We start from the raw sequence: 15,249 nt of genomic DNA, 5'->3' as shown, positions 1-15,249 counted from the left end.
AACTTACTTTGTATGATGGTGTCCAGATATCAATCTATCAGGGTCTCTACCTCATTCTTCCAAGGAAACAGGTATTGTCCCTGGTAGTTTCTTCCAAAATTTTCCTTATGAATTTCTAACATAGGTTCTGTATCCTTAGTGTGATTACCTCGCCTTTTTTTTCTTTAGACTATGTTTTGTCAGGTATTCCTGAATTATTTTTAGGTAAGACTTCCCAGTGGGACGCTTTCTAAGCATCTTTGATTTTGCTTTCCATCTTTTGTGCTGAGTAACAACAGTTTGAAACAGTTTCCTTCCCAGTCACATAGGCTTGCAACCTAGGTGTCATCCTCAGTTCCTCACTCTCTCTTATTTATATATCCAATCCTGACCCCCAAGTTTGGATGATTCTACCTTCAGAACATCATTTGTGTATGACCTGTTGTCTCTTACACTGTCCCCTCCCTAGTGCAGGTCCTCATCACCTACTCCTTAGCTTATTGCATTAGCCTAACACCGGGTTTCCTTGCCTCAAGTTCCCCCCTACTACCAGCCATCCTCCAATCAGCTATAAAAATGACTATACTATAGTGTAAAACTGACCATGTCATACAACTATGCAATAAATTCCAGTGGCTCTCTATTACTTCTATGACCAAATGTGAAAAACCTCTGTTTAGCTTTTCAATCCCCTTATAATCTTTCCCCTTTCTGCCTTTCCAAACTTCTTACTCCGTTAAGATGTATTCTTCAAATAACTGAGACACAGGCCTCCTTACTATTTCTTTTAAAAGACATTCTGTCTCCCAATTCTGAACATTTTTACTTGCTTTCCTCTATGCCTGGAACTCTCTCCTTCCTCACTCTGTTTCCTAGCTTATTTGGCTTCCTTCAAGTCTCAGATAAAGCTCCATCATCTCCAAAAAACCTTTCCCAATCTTCCTTAATTCTAGTGTGTTCCTTCTGAGATTATCCCCAACATATCACATATATGGCTTGTTTATGGGACAGTGGGTTGTCATAGTGGATAGAATGCTGGATCTGGAGTTAAGAAGACCTGAGTTCAAATCTGGCCTTAGATACTTACTAGCTTTGTGATTCTGGGCAAGTCACTTTACCCTGTTTGCCTCAGTTTCCTCATCTGTAAAATTAGCGGGAGAAGGAAATGGTAAGCTACTCCAGTATCTCTGCTAAGAAAACCCCCAAAAGGGGTCATGAAGAGTTAGGCATGAGTGAAATTAGTAAGCAACAATAATAACAAAGCTTGCTTATACATTTACTTCTTAACTTCCCCATTATGCTGTCTACTCCAAATATATATAATTCCTTATAGATACTTGCATTCATAAGATAATAGATTTTTTCCCAAGTATCATTATCATACTTTCACAATATAGATACATAATGCCAATATTTAACCTATAATCAAAGAGCAATTCACCAACTATCTCCAAAATTGGCCAAATCTCCAAAATTAAAACTTATCAGCTCTTTTTTTCTGTCTTCCTGTCTCTGTTTCTCTCTGGGTCTTTGAGTGTCTCTGTGTCTCTATATGTTTTTCTTTCATTCTCCCTTACATACATGTATATATATTCATGCATGTAAACACACATATATATGTATAGATGTATTTATATAGATAGCATTCCACTTGTACTTTAATAAACAATTTCATAACAACACTGCACTGGCACCATCAAATAAAAAGCATTAACATTGATATAAAATAAAGCAGTTCATAGGTTCAATGCAGAGGAAGCTGCCTCTCAAATAAGAGAATTTGAAAAGATAAAGAATGAAAAGAAAAACAAAAGTAATTAAAAAATAAGATAGCATTAAATTTCATAAAAAGTGAAAAAAATTCCTTCAAAAGTAAAATGTAAACTGAGGGGTGGGAGATCTAGCAAAATGCACAATTAAATTTTTTAAAAAGAATATTCAGTCATCTTTTTTTAATTGGCCAATCCTAGGCTACATGTGACTTTACACTAAAGCTATAAAAGGGAAAACAATAATTAACAAAATAATATTAAAATTTAAAAATTATCAAAATTAGAATTCTTATGGTACATGTATAGTAAGTGTATGAGAAGTAATGCAGGTAATTCTGCTTATAAAACAAAGAATTAGAACAGTTTTGTTTTTTTTAAAGCAGAATTAAAAGTAGGGGGAATGCTCCTTCAAAGGACTTTTCCACTTATAATCAGCAGTTATCTTTGTCAAATATGATTTGGCTGGGGAGGGCTTTCTTTCCTTCTAACACCAAAGGGACATTATTGATTCTCCTAGACCTCACCTATCTTGACCCATAGGGTTTGGCTTTAGGGAAAGCCTTCCCCTTGGCTACTGCTCTCTCAGCACTATTGTCTCATCCCCCCATTCTCTCCTGTGAGACAAGGAGGGAGGTTCTTGCCTCAGTCACCCCTCTTCTCTCAGACACACTTGACCACAATAGATTCCTTATCCCAGAGCAATGAAAATACATTCAAAGTCTGACTTTGGGAAAGTTTATGTAATTATACAAGATATTAATTTTAAAAATCATAACCTTTATACTACAAATCATAATGCTCTTTCCTGGTTAACTTTTGCATATTAAAATAACCTTTTTCCTTTCCCTATTTGCACTGTCTATAGCAAACACATATGCACATACATGCATACTCACAAAGTAATTAAGATAATCTAATCTTTATCTAGAGAGAGATGACTTCATAACTAATTAAAAGAGAAAAATATAAACAGAACCCCAAAGAATAGAAAAACTTTAAAACAGGAACTCATTCCTCTAGGGGGAACATTGGGGGGAGGGAAGGAGGAGGGAGGAATCATCACCATCAACTATCTCTGAATTCAAGCAGCCCATATTGTCTCTCATCCTAGCAGCCTTGGCTCATCATCTTCCCCTGCTGTTCATCTCCTTGGCTTTATCTCCCTCTTCTGTCCAAGTATCTGAGCTCCTGCACTGGCCAGCCTGTCTACCAGTTTTGACTATGGCTGCTGCTATAGCATTCCTCTCCAAAAAGACACCAAACTCATCCTTAGCTGTCTTTCTTCAAAGTTATTCCCCCAGAGTCCTAGTGCTCATTCTAGAGATTTCATTCAGCTTGTATATTTCTCCATGTCCCCAGAAAAACTCAGGATACATTATGAAAACAAAATTGGGGATTTCATCTCTTAGCTACGAAGCCTTTCAGCTCATGCTTACTTTTGACTTCTTTTTCAATAATACAAATAAACACAAATCAGGTCCAGATCTCATGACAAATCCAGCAGGCCAAATACAAATAGGATAGATGATTATACTGAAGCATTTATTTTTTTTTAATTCTTGGACCCCAGGTTAAGAACCCCAGCTCTAAGACCATAACTTACAGAAAGGGTGCTAACTTTCATTGGTAGAAGGTATTTCCTCACTAGTGAGTTCCTTATATCAATGCAATCATGGACCTTGTTCCTATCCCTATCACTATGTATGACAAACCACTTTTGAAAGCAATTTTTTCCAGGCTGCCTGAAAAGAGTTAGAATTTGCACTTAGAAATGCCAAATAAGCCCTGTAGTCTGATAACAATTCTATAGATAGAAAAGCCATATAAATATAAATCATATAAGCCAGCTGTACTTTCTTCCCATTGACTTAAATAATAAAGGATTTTTGTTTAGTGTTCTCTCTACCCCTACCTTTACCCCTAATGTAAACCAAAACCTCAAAGATTGGAGCATTTTCGTGTGTGGGGTAGGGGTAGAAGTAGTACTTAGACCAGCAGTCTTCAAACTTTTTTTTTTGCTAATGATATAATATTTTTGTCATAAAAATTTATAGTATATTTTTCCTATAATTTAATAATGCTATGTGAGAGTTGGGAGATGTGTGTATATTATTGCAAGTGTAAATTCCATATGATCTGCATCATACCTGGAAAAACTTATGGCCCCATTAGTTTTGAGAAACACTGGCCTAGACAATTATGTAACCACCAGATGTGGCAATCATAGTCACTCACCTGATTTTGTTCAGAAAAAAAAAAAAAAAAGAAGGCACCGAGCAACTAGTTACCTGTGTGACCTTGGGCAAGTCAATTAGCTATCTTAAGCTGGAATTTCCTTATTTATAAAATGAGGGGATTAGATTAGATAGTGTTTGATGTTACTTCTAGCTCGAGATTTTTGTAACCCTAATTATTCCATGAATAGAACAGCTTTCAATATCCACCTACTGTGCAAACTCCACGTATTTTTGAAATTCCTATTGAGCAATTTCAGTGAGTCCTAGGTTCAGAGACTGGCACAATGGAGTCATTTCCCAGAGAAGCAGACACATTGAATACAGTTGTTTTTATTCTTGCCATCTAATCAATAAACAAATCAATGAGTGCAAAATTCATAAGAAAATAGCCAATAAATAATTGCATACCAACTGTGCTCATTAGATCCTGGGAGTACCCAGAAAGTCAAGAAATTTCATTGAACTCAAAAATGCAAGGAAATGAACAGTTCAGTCTTCTGAATAAAGGAATATAGTCAACACAATAAAATTCAAAATGTTTTGTTCAATTTACATATCCAGCAGGACCAGCTATCAAATGAAAACACAGAAGCCCTGGAGGAACTCTTACTATCAGTCTTATGACATAGGACATTCCTCTCAGAATCCAGATAGACTTCTAAGAATACAAAAACTTAAAGAGTTAAAGTTATTCTCCATCTTGGCTCTCCTGTCTTGATGTTGGAAGGGTTCTCTTATTTTTTATCTGAGTTAGCTCATTGCTTGCCAAGCAGGAGTACTAGAATCTAGGAGTTTGCCTCTGTCATGTCACTTTGTATCTTTATCTGTGTCTGTCTATATTTATCTCTCCAAATTTCTATCTGTATCTCTTTATGCCTCTGTCAGGCTCTGTGTTTCTTTCTCTTTGTCCATCTCAATTTCATTCTCTCCTTATTGTTTTTTGGTATAGGGCAGCAGTTCTAAAGTTTTTTCATTATTATTTCAAGACTGTTTTACACACTTAAAAATTGAGGACTTACCCCCAAAGACCTTTGGTTTACATGGGTTAAATATATCAATATTTACTATATTGGAAATTAAAACACTGTTATTATAATTTGACTTTATGAACTCCTTGAAAGGATCTCAAGGACTGCCATGGGTCTCTGAATCACACTTTGAAAACTTCTGGATTAGGGAGAAACTAGAGAGGAAACTTCCTTACCAGCACAAAAAACCTGTTCTACAGTTTTAAAGAGTTTCCTGTAATACTGAAAAGTTAAGTGACTTGACCAGGGTCACATAGTCAGAATTAAACTTCCTGACACTGAAGCTAGCTTTCTAACCACAATACTTCACTTATCACCTCTTAGCTCCTAAGTGTTAATTTTGGCTCTAGTTTCTTTCTCCTCCCATGCATCATTCACACAGTTGAAAAAATAATCTACCTAAAGCACAGCTGTGACCAGTCACCCTTCTGTTTGAAAACTGTCAGTGGCTCTCAGTTTTCTCTAAGACAAAATATATCTTAGCCTGGATTTTAAATCCTTTCACAATCTAGCTCCAACTTAGCATTCCAGCTTTATACCATCATATTCCCTATCATATACTCTGTTTTCAAGTCACACCGTTCTAATAGCTGTTGTATCAACTCACCATGCCCTCTTGTATCTCCATATATTTGGATAGGCTATGTTTCATGTCTAGAATGCATCCTATTTCTGGAACTTTTTAAATCTCTCTCATCTTCAAGGCTAAAAACTCAAATTGCCTCCTCCTCTATAAAGCCGGATACTCTCAGTTAAAATGTTCTCTCTTTCCTCAAATTTTCCTGGAACACCTTCTCAGGATCTCATCTTTGCCCCATCTTGGATTATATTTATCTACATGCTTCTTGTATCTACACCCCTTTCTCCCACTCCTAAAAAGAATTTAAGTTTTCTGATATCAGTTATTGTCTTTTAAAAAATATATATATATGACTGTCCTTAGAACTTAGCATGGCATCTTTCATACATAAGTTTCTTAGTCAATAGTTGTTGCAAATTTTTATAGGGTTTTCATTTTCAAATATATTAGAAAAAAATGACTGTACAGTCTCTTTCAATTCTAAGAGTCTAGGATTCTACCACATGCTCAAGGTCACACAAGCAGGAAATGGCAGTCTCTAAGTCAGTGAAAAAAGTATTGGATCTACTATAAAATGAAAGAGCTAGAGTAAGTTGGCTTCTTTTCTTTTTTTTTGGTGAGGCTATTAGGGTTAAATGACTTGCCCAGGGTCACACAGTTAGTAAGTGTTAAGTGTCTGAGGCCAGATTTGAACTCAGGTCCTCCTGACTCCAGGGCTGGTGCTCTATCTAGCTGGTGCCACCTAGCTGCCCTGTAAGTTGGTTTCTAAGGACACTTCCAGTGCTAAGTCCTATGAGTGATAGTTTCTACAGGATCTTTCTTTCATGTTATATATTCCTGCCACTACACCCCCATATGAATGCTTAATTTCAGTCTTCAGCCTCAATCACCTCACTTTATGTTCTGATTGCATGTACATGAATGAGTCTTGAATCTTATTTTATCACTAGCTTATAGAACAACCTTTTTCCTAGCTACCTACCCTGCAGCTATCCCCTCCTGCTCTTTGGAGCAGCAGTTTGCCTTCTGCTAGGGAGGGAGGGATGGTTCTGCCTGCCTTCAAGCTATCTATTTCTTTATGATAATGAATAAGACCATAGGAGATGATCGGTCAACTCTAAAATTGTTCCCTTTCATATTTACCCATTTAATTAAATGGAGATGAAAAATTAATCCCCAACACTAGAGGAGTCTGAGAATGAAAAGTATCAAGAGTTTTATAATCATATCTCCCACCAGGCAAGTTGGCCCTTCACTTTATTCCCCAACAGCAGATTATTGTAGCTGGCCTGACAAATGTGATTAGTATTACTCAGCCAGAGTCTTTGTACTCAATGTATCATGTGCCAAAAATGTCAGAAATCAAAGGAGAGGAGGCATTCAGTGACAGTTATTTCCCTGTCACATGAGTGGTTCTTTGTAATTAAAAAACAAGCTCAATTACATGGAGAAAATTCAGGGACATAAGCTTTTCCATTCTCCCCCTTTTTTAGCCTTTATTGCTAGTCTTGAGACTAAAACGTTTTTAAAGTGAATGCCCCCCACACCAAAAGAAAATATGTAATCCCACTAAATGCATTTTCCATCATTTACACTTTTGAAAACCACAGCCCTTTCTTATTTAACCTTTTTTTCTATGCTTAGAAAATCCAAGATCCTAAATGCCTCTGGTATTTGGCAGGGAAATAATAAGTAAAGTCATGGTCCAAAGTCACCAGGGCACCAGTGCCTATGAGAAAGAAGTTGGAAGATTATGTATCCATGTGAACATGGGAGTAAAAGAAGTAATTTCTAAATGTATGAGTGAAAAAGGAGAATGATCACATGAGAATGAAGGATAATCAATGGACAACCCATTTGCTTTATTGGTAGCCTCATAATGACAAGAGGAGAGGAAAGGCTTTAGTACAATGAGTGTACCCCCCCCTGGTGAATGTATGTTGTTAGGACATGGACGAGAATCATTAAGGTTTGATATATTAGATATCAATGATGTATTAGATTCATTTAGGTATTTGAAAGAGAGACAGAGAAAAAAAAAGAGATAAAAATAGAGAGACAGAGAGAGATATAAAGATAGAAATATCCGGAGAAAGGGAGAGATAAGAGGCTAAGACAGAAAAAGACAGAAAAACAGAGCCAGAAAGAGATAAAAAGAGACAGAGATAGATAAAAGAGAGACATACAAAGCAAAAAAGAGAAATAGTCACAGAGAAAGAGATAAAGACACAGAAAGAGAGAAAGAAAGAAAGAGAGAGAGAGAAAGAAAGAAAGAAAGAAAGAAAGAAAGAAAGAAAGAAAGAAAGAAAGAAAGGAGAAAACAGAGTCAGAGAGAAAGAAGACACAGAGAGAGTCAAAAGGAAAGAAATAAAAAGAGGAGAGTCTGGAGTGATAGAGCTACAAGAAGTAATGAGGTGGGTCTTCTTGATAAGGCAAGAGGCAGGCTTTTTTTGGGGGGAGGGGTATAATAGTAACCTCCTTCACCAAGTGAGTGCAATGCTTCAGGTTTCTGAGACTAACTATATCCACCAACTCTGGTATCTTCCCTTCTGGTACAGTTTGTTCCCTGTTAAGGCAACAGCCACATAGCAGCTGTGGTGCCACCCACCGACATCCCAATATTGTCATCTAGTTTAAGTAAACAGGTTGTGTACAATTTGACCCCCCCCCCAACTCCCACACATAAGTGGAGGAAAGTGCTACCCAATGCAAATTTTAGAAACTGTGATTGGGGACGCCTCTTAGGAAGTAGCATATTTACATAAGGAAGGGAGGTTAAATCCAGCCCACACAGATTTTGAGGGAATAATTGTTTTACTTATAAAGCTCCTTTCTTCCCTTGGCCCTGGAAAGCAGTCACAATAGTGACTAAATAAAACTTATAATTAAGATATCATAAACTTTTCCAGAGGGATTCGACTAAAAATAAAGAAGGAACTCTAGAAAAGGGACCCTTTTAAAAATGTTGCCAAAATTGAATAGCGATCAAGCAGGAATGTCACACTAAAGAAAACTTCACAACTTTAAGTTAGTAACTTCAATTCTGCCCAACTGATATTAATTAAGGACTTAAAATGTGCAGGATCTCCTGTAAGGCACTAGGGATAAATGGCAGGTAAGGTGTCATAGTGGAATGATTGTAAACACCTGGAGTCAAGAAGACCTGAGGTCAAATTGAGCCTCAGACATTACTAACTGTATGACCTTAGACAAATTATTTAATTTCTAGTGGCCTCATTTTCTTCAACTGCAAAAGGGGGGTACTAATAGTGCTTTTCTCCCTGTGTTTTTATGCAGATTAAGTGAGAAAACATTTGTAAAGTGCTTGACATACATCAGGAGTTTAATAAGTACATGAAATTTTTTGATTTGCTTTTTTTAACAAATGGAATCTGACACAATTTTTGTGCTCAATGAGCTTGAAATCTAGAAGGAAAGAAAACATGTAAATAATTCATTTATTCAACAAATATGCTCCATTTATTCAACAAATATTTATTGATCATACTTATTGATTATATTTATTGATCCTGTAGTTCCCCCCTTGGGATGGAGTTCTCCCCAAATATGCATGCATGTACACACACATTTTAGAGCAGATGCAGATATCATCTGTTTTCTGTCGATGAGAATTTTTAATTTGCTGCTGAAACAGAACTCTCTGAATATGCTAAAGTTCCTTCTCTCTGATATTACCTCCAATTTACTGTATGTATATCTTGTATGCTTATGAGCAATTAGAATGTGAGTTCCTTAATGTCAAGGACAGTTTTTGCCTTTCTTTGAATCCCCAGTGCTTAACACAGTGCTTGGCACATAGTAAGTGCTTAATAAATGTTGACTTGAATTGCTTGTTGATTCTGCTCCCTCAGAATTCTTTTCCTTGCTAGCCTTGAGGTGGGCAGGTGAAATTTTGACTTCTAGAGGGGTGATGGAGGTGGGAAGGCAGGGTGTCCTACCCCCTACCAGTGCCAATTCCCAAAACAAGTGACTTCTTAGGCAAACCTGTGTCTGGTATAGCACTGCTTCATATTTTTGTCTTCTTTCTTTCTGTATAGAGCCTTATGGCATTTTGAAAAGCAGGTGACATCTCCCTCACCCTGCTTCTTGGGCATTTGAGCAGCAAAGGATCGGCTACTGGAACATTTGCTGACGTAGCAGGGGTACAGACACCAGAAGACCAGCAAAGAGCAGAATCATAGAATTTTGGGGGGTTTTGGTTTTTTTTGTTTTTTTTTTTGGTGAGACAATTAGGGTTAAGTAACTTGCCCAGGGTCACACAGCTAGTAAGTGTTAAGTGTCTGAGGCTGGATTTGAACTCAGGTCCTCCTGAATCCAGGGCCGGTGCTCTATCCACTATGCCACCTAGCTGCCCCAGAATCATAGAATTTTAAAGTTAAAAGGGACTCACCAAACCATGTCTACACAGGGAATCACCATTATAACATGTGCAAAAAGTTTTTTTTCTTGATGATGTTCAAGGAATAGAAAGCCATTTTTTTACATAGCCCATTCTACTTTTGGATAGTCCTAGTGTCTAGGAAGTTTTTTCCCGACATCAAACCTCAGTTCGGTTTTTTTGTAATTTCCACCCATTGCTCCTCATTGTTCCTCTGGTGTCAAATAAAACAAGTTTAATTCCTCTGCCACATGACAGCTTTGCCACAATACTTGGAGAAACTATCATATTCCACCTGATTTTTATTCAGGCTAAATATCAAGAGCACCTTCAAATGATTCTCATATGATATCAATAGTAGTCCTTTTGCTATCTTGGTTGCCTTCCTTTAGATTTTTTCCAGTTTATAAATGATCATCTTAACCTGTTTTACCTATAACAGTTGAATAGTATGAATTTCTACTGTGTCTAGTAAGCAGAGTTCTATGACTTCTTCTAGAATTGGCCAAAAACTCCTGTATATAAGTAAGGGAGGAGGACAATATGAGTAATCCAGGAATTGGGTTTGGTACATGATGACAAAGGATGAGAGGTTCAAGATTAGAGGATAATGTGGCATCAAATTGGTTAACTATAGTATCAATGTGACCTTTTTTTGCATCATCAGAAAAGAAATGGCAGTAAAAGCAAAATGCTGCATCCTTTGATATTCTACCACCTGAGCTTTTCATACTAATTGGACTGAGAACTTTGTTCTCTATTTTACTTCTAGGAAATATATTTCATCTGGCTGATAATTAACTTTAAATAAACAAGATTGGTATTCTAATCTCTCTTTTTTAGAATATCATAAGCCAGGACATCAGATGGAATGTTTGATGGCTTTGAATGGGAATTATAGCAATCTTAATTAAGACAAAATCTGTTTTGTTCATTAGTTAGTTTATTGAATGCACTGGAACTGGTAGGAGCATTATCTTCAACTAAGTTATTAACTAAGGCATCCAAGGCATTTACACTGCTCATAGCACATTCATTGTATAGTTTTCTCATTTTCTTATATTAAGCATAAATTGATGTATTTTTAGAAATTAAAACTGATATAATATGATTGAGTTCAAATTTAAAGCCATGGGCTGATCATGCTATTTTTTATTTTTGTAGACTATATGTAACAGCAATTACAAATTCTACTCTGCTCTGGGCATGTCTGAAATAGCACTAAGACAAAGATGTTTTCAAGTGGCATTTTGTCACACCATCCATGAATGTAGAATATCTAAACATAATTTGGCATTTATTAAATAACACAAAAGTACAAACATTAAATTAAAGAATATATAATGCAATTAAATGAAAATGCAAAGTTCTTTTTTCATTAAGACAATAGGGTATATCTAAACATTCCTGGCTGGTAGAAACCTTGGGAGTGAGAAAAATGGAACAAATGAGTATGACATCAAGGTTGTGAACCCAAGTGACTAGAAGGATGGTGGTATCTTCAACAAAAATAGGGAAATTAGGAAAGGGGGTAGGTTTTGAGGGAGGAGAATGAATGCCAAAGTTCTGTTTTAAACATATTTAGTTTGAGATGTCTATGAACACTGAAGCATATATGTCCAGTAGGCAGTGAGTGTTGCAGGACTCATACTGAGAAAAAGAGGAGGATATTATATGTAGACTTGGAAGCCATATGAAGATAGAAGATAATGGAAACTGCAGGCATTGAAAAGTTCACAGAAAGACTGTTAGAAGAAGAGAGGTGGTCTAAAAGCATAGCCCTGTGGTATGCTTATGCAAAGAGGAAGGGGACATGGATGAAAATCCAGCAAAGGTGACTAAGTAAGAATGGTCAGTCACTCTGATTCTTCTCTTATAGCATGACTGATGCAGAAATATGCTTAATGTTGTTATGTATGTGTATATGTGTATGTACATATATATGTATAGATATGTATATATGTTTGTGTGTATATATATACATATATACACATACATATATATATATATATATATATATATATATATATATATATAAAACCTATATCAGATTGCCTGCTGTATGGAGGAGGGGAGGAGGGAGGGGAAGGATGGAGGGAGAAAACATTTGAAATTGGAAACCTTAAGTAAACAAATGCTGAAAGCTATCTCTACATGTAACTGGAAAATAATAAAATAATTTAAAAAAAATAATAGTCAGAGAGAAGAATACCAGGAGGCAGCAATGCCTTGAAACCCCAGGGAGGATTGAGTTGCTCAGAAGTGGTTGGTTCACAATAGAAAAACCTTCAGAGAGGTCAAGAAAAATAAGGGCTGAGAAAAAACCACTGTGATAGGCAATTATGAGATCATCAGAACCTTGGAGAGCAGTTATAGTCAGCAGGTAAACAGTAAATTGTTTCTCTGAAGTGTTGAATACAGTAGTGGAGGAGCTCACTATATGAAAAGATTGGAAAGGAAAGGAATCATCACATTGTAGGAAGCATTAATGCCAGGCAAAGGACCTTGAACTTTACTCAGTAGGCAAACAGCACTGAGCATAGAAACATATATTACCTGACAGCAATATGAAGGGTGAGTTTGAGGGATGAGAGAGAAAGCAGAGACAAAAAAAAATTAGAAGATTATTACAACATTTCAGGTAGATGGCAAAAAAGCAACTTCACCAAGGCAATGAAGTAAGAATAGAGAAGAGAGCACATTATAGTTATAACTGACAATAACTTGAAATGTAGAAATATTTGATAGGAGAAGGAGATATGAAAGGAGAAGAAAAAGTTAAAGATAGCTTGGTCCATTCTAAGATGAAAGCCTAAAGGAATGGTGGTGTCACTGACAGAAGTAATAAGGAGTATGAATACGGTTTAGGGAAAAGATAAATATAAACTCTATCCAACCTTTCATTTTGTCTCAAGGCTTCTGTTGCATATCACATAAAACTGACCTTACATTTTGTTCAAACCTTTGAAAACACCAAAGCTTTAAAAAAGAAAAATGTTGGTATGCCAAGGAACTCCCTCCACCATTAAAAATCCAATCCAAGGGGAAGTGGTACAGCTAGTGCAACCTAGGTGGTGGTGAAAGCTAGGTGGTGTAGTGGATAGAGCACTGGTTCTGGAGTCAGGAAAGCCTAAGTTTAAATTTGGCCTCAGTCTACTACTAGTCTTGTGGACCCTGAGAAAATCACAACCTCAATTGCCTCAAAAATAAAATATGACCCCTTCCACAATCTAATGACCCCTTCCACAATTGGAATCTGTTTTATTTTGTTTTTCTTGTGTATGGATGTGTGTCTGAGTATTTGGTTGTGTTTCTTTAAAGTGTCCAGGAGGCTTTTTAAATAAAAAGCCTGAGCTTATGTTTCTTCTACTTACTTTCATTAAACCTGATAATGAGAGGATATAAGATATGTTTGGTTTTTCTTCTGGATCTATAACTACTTTAATTTCATCTGGACCTGGAGAAAACCAGATATGGAAAGCCCTACTGACATAAATTGGCAACTAGTTTATGCATATAGACTTGAGGCAGCAATTCTCAAGGCATGGTCCAAGAACCTCAGGGCATTCCTAAGATCCTTTCTGGAGTTCTGCAAGGCCAAATCTATCTTCATAATAATACTAAGAGGTTTTTTGCCTGATAAGATACTCCTTCCTTGTATAAGGCTAGGTATTTTCTTTGTATAAACAAAATAAATAGCTCAAGATATTGAATGTAGAAACAGAAAGGAAGAAATTCAGCTATTTTCTACTATGCCAAACACTAAATAGATTTGCAAAAATCTTTTCAAAACAATGCAACTCTTCTCATTCTTTTGTTTTTTTAAATATTATTATTTTTCATAAACTGTTATTTTATAACATGTAATGAATGAGTTTATCATTGATCTTTTAAAATGAATTAATAAATATTTTTAAATTTTGTACATTTCAATTTCAACACAACTAGTGGCATGCTGTCAAATTATTAAAAGCCAGGTCTCCAGGGGAGAAAATGCATGCAGGACACAATTTCAAGTTTTATCTGCATTATTAACAATTTCTCCATCACTATATTAAGTCTAGAAAATCAATAAAACAGTAAATTGAGCCCTTATTTGTAGCATTTGCCAATTTCCAAGATGCAAATTCTCATACTAAAAATTTAACAATTGGCTCTCAAAAGCTGCTTTGAGCTGGATTTAGTATACCCTTGGATTTAACTCACAAAAGCAAAAGCTCTTTGGGGTCTCTCAACAACTTTTTTAAATTGAAGGGTTGTTCAATTAAATTGAAACCAAAAAGTTTGAGAACTTTCCTACAATTACTTTTAGGTCTTCATCAAATCTCTGTCTCTCTCTGTCTCTCTCTGTCTCTCTCTCTCTGTCTCTCTCTCTCTCTCTCTGTCTCTCTCTGCCTCTCTCTCTCTTTCTTTAACTCCCTCTCCTTCTCTCCCTCTCTCTCTGTCTCTGTCTGTGTATGTGTCTTTTCCTCTGCGTGTCTTTCTCTCCCACACACAAATTTCCCTGATTCCAAGGGTATTTCTCTGTCCACTGTGCTTCTAATATAAATCATGTTGATGATAAAAAGAAATGGCATTAATTCCAAAGTCATACCAAAAATGTTAATCTTATGACTCTATTAAAATATTTAACAATATACTTTGAGCTACCTGAAATAAAGTTTGGTATATGACTTGAAGATTAAAATTAATGACAGAACTAATAAAAATAACAAGAATATTAAAATGTGTGTCTCTAGTTAAGTGGGAAAATCTCTGTTACTCGATTTTTGTCTTATTGTTCTAGGGTCTGTAAATCAATACAACCTCTTCTCCATTTGTTAATACCATTTTGCTACCTCAAGAATCTGTCTTTGTGCTGTCATCCAGGATACTGACTGTGTACAGATGCAGAGAGACCTGAAATTCAGCCCAATGGGTGGAAGATTCTGCTTTATTCTGTCCAATTGTTGGTTAGCAGGCACACCCATAAGGAGTATTTTGTATCCTTGGTTGTTATTTCTCATTAGAAATACATTGCACTGGGAACACAATACTTAGCAATCTGTGTTATCTGGCACAATTTTAGCAGGGAATCCCTAGTGTTTCAAAAATAAATCTCTAGTTTAATATTTTCTGTCTCTGGTAAGATATTTGAAAACAAATCCCCATAAGTAAAACAAAAAAAATGATGATAATGATTACCTTAATTGGCTGATTTTACTAGCTAAGGTACTGGTTGGGGAGAATTTGGAAAACAAAGCAAATAGTGGAT

Source organism: Dromiciops gliroides, chromosome 2 (assembly GCF_019393635.1).
Source record: "Dromiciops gliroides isolate mDroGli1 chromosome 2, mDroGli1.pri, whole genome shotgun sequence".
Lineage (NCBI taxonomy): Eukaryota > Metazoa > Chordata > Mammalia > Microbiotheria > Microbiotheriidae > Dromiciops > Dromiciops gliroides.
This window is presented reverse-complemented; position numbering follows the sequence as displayed.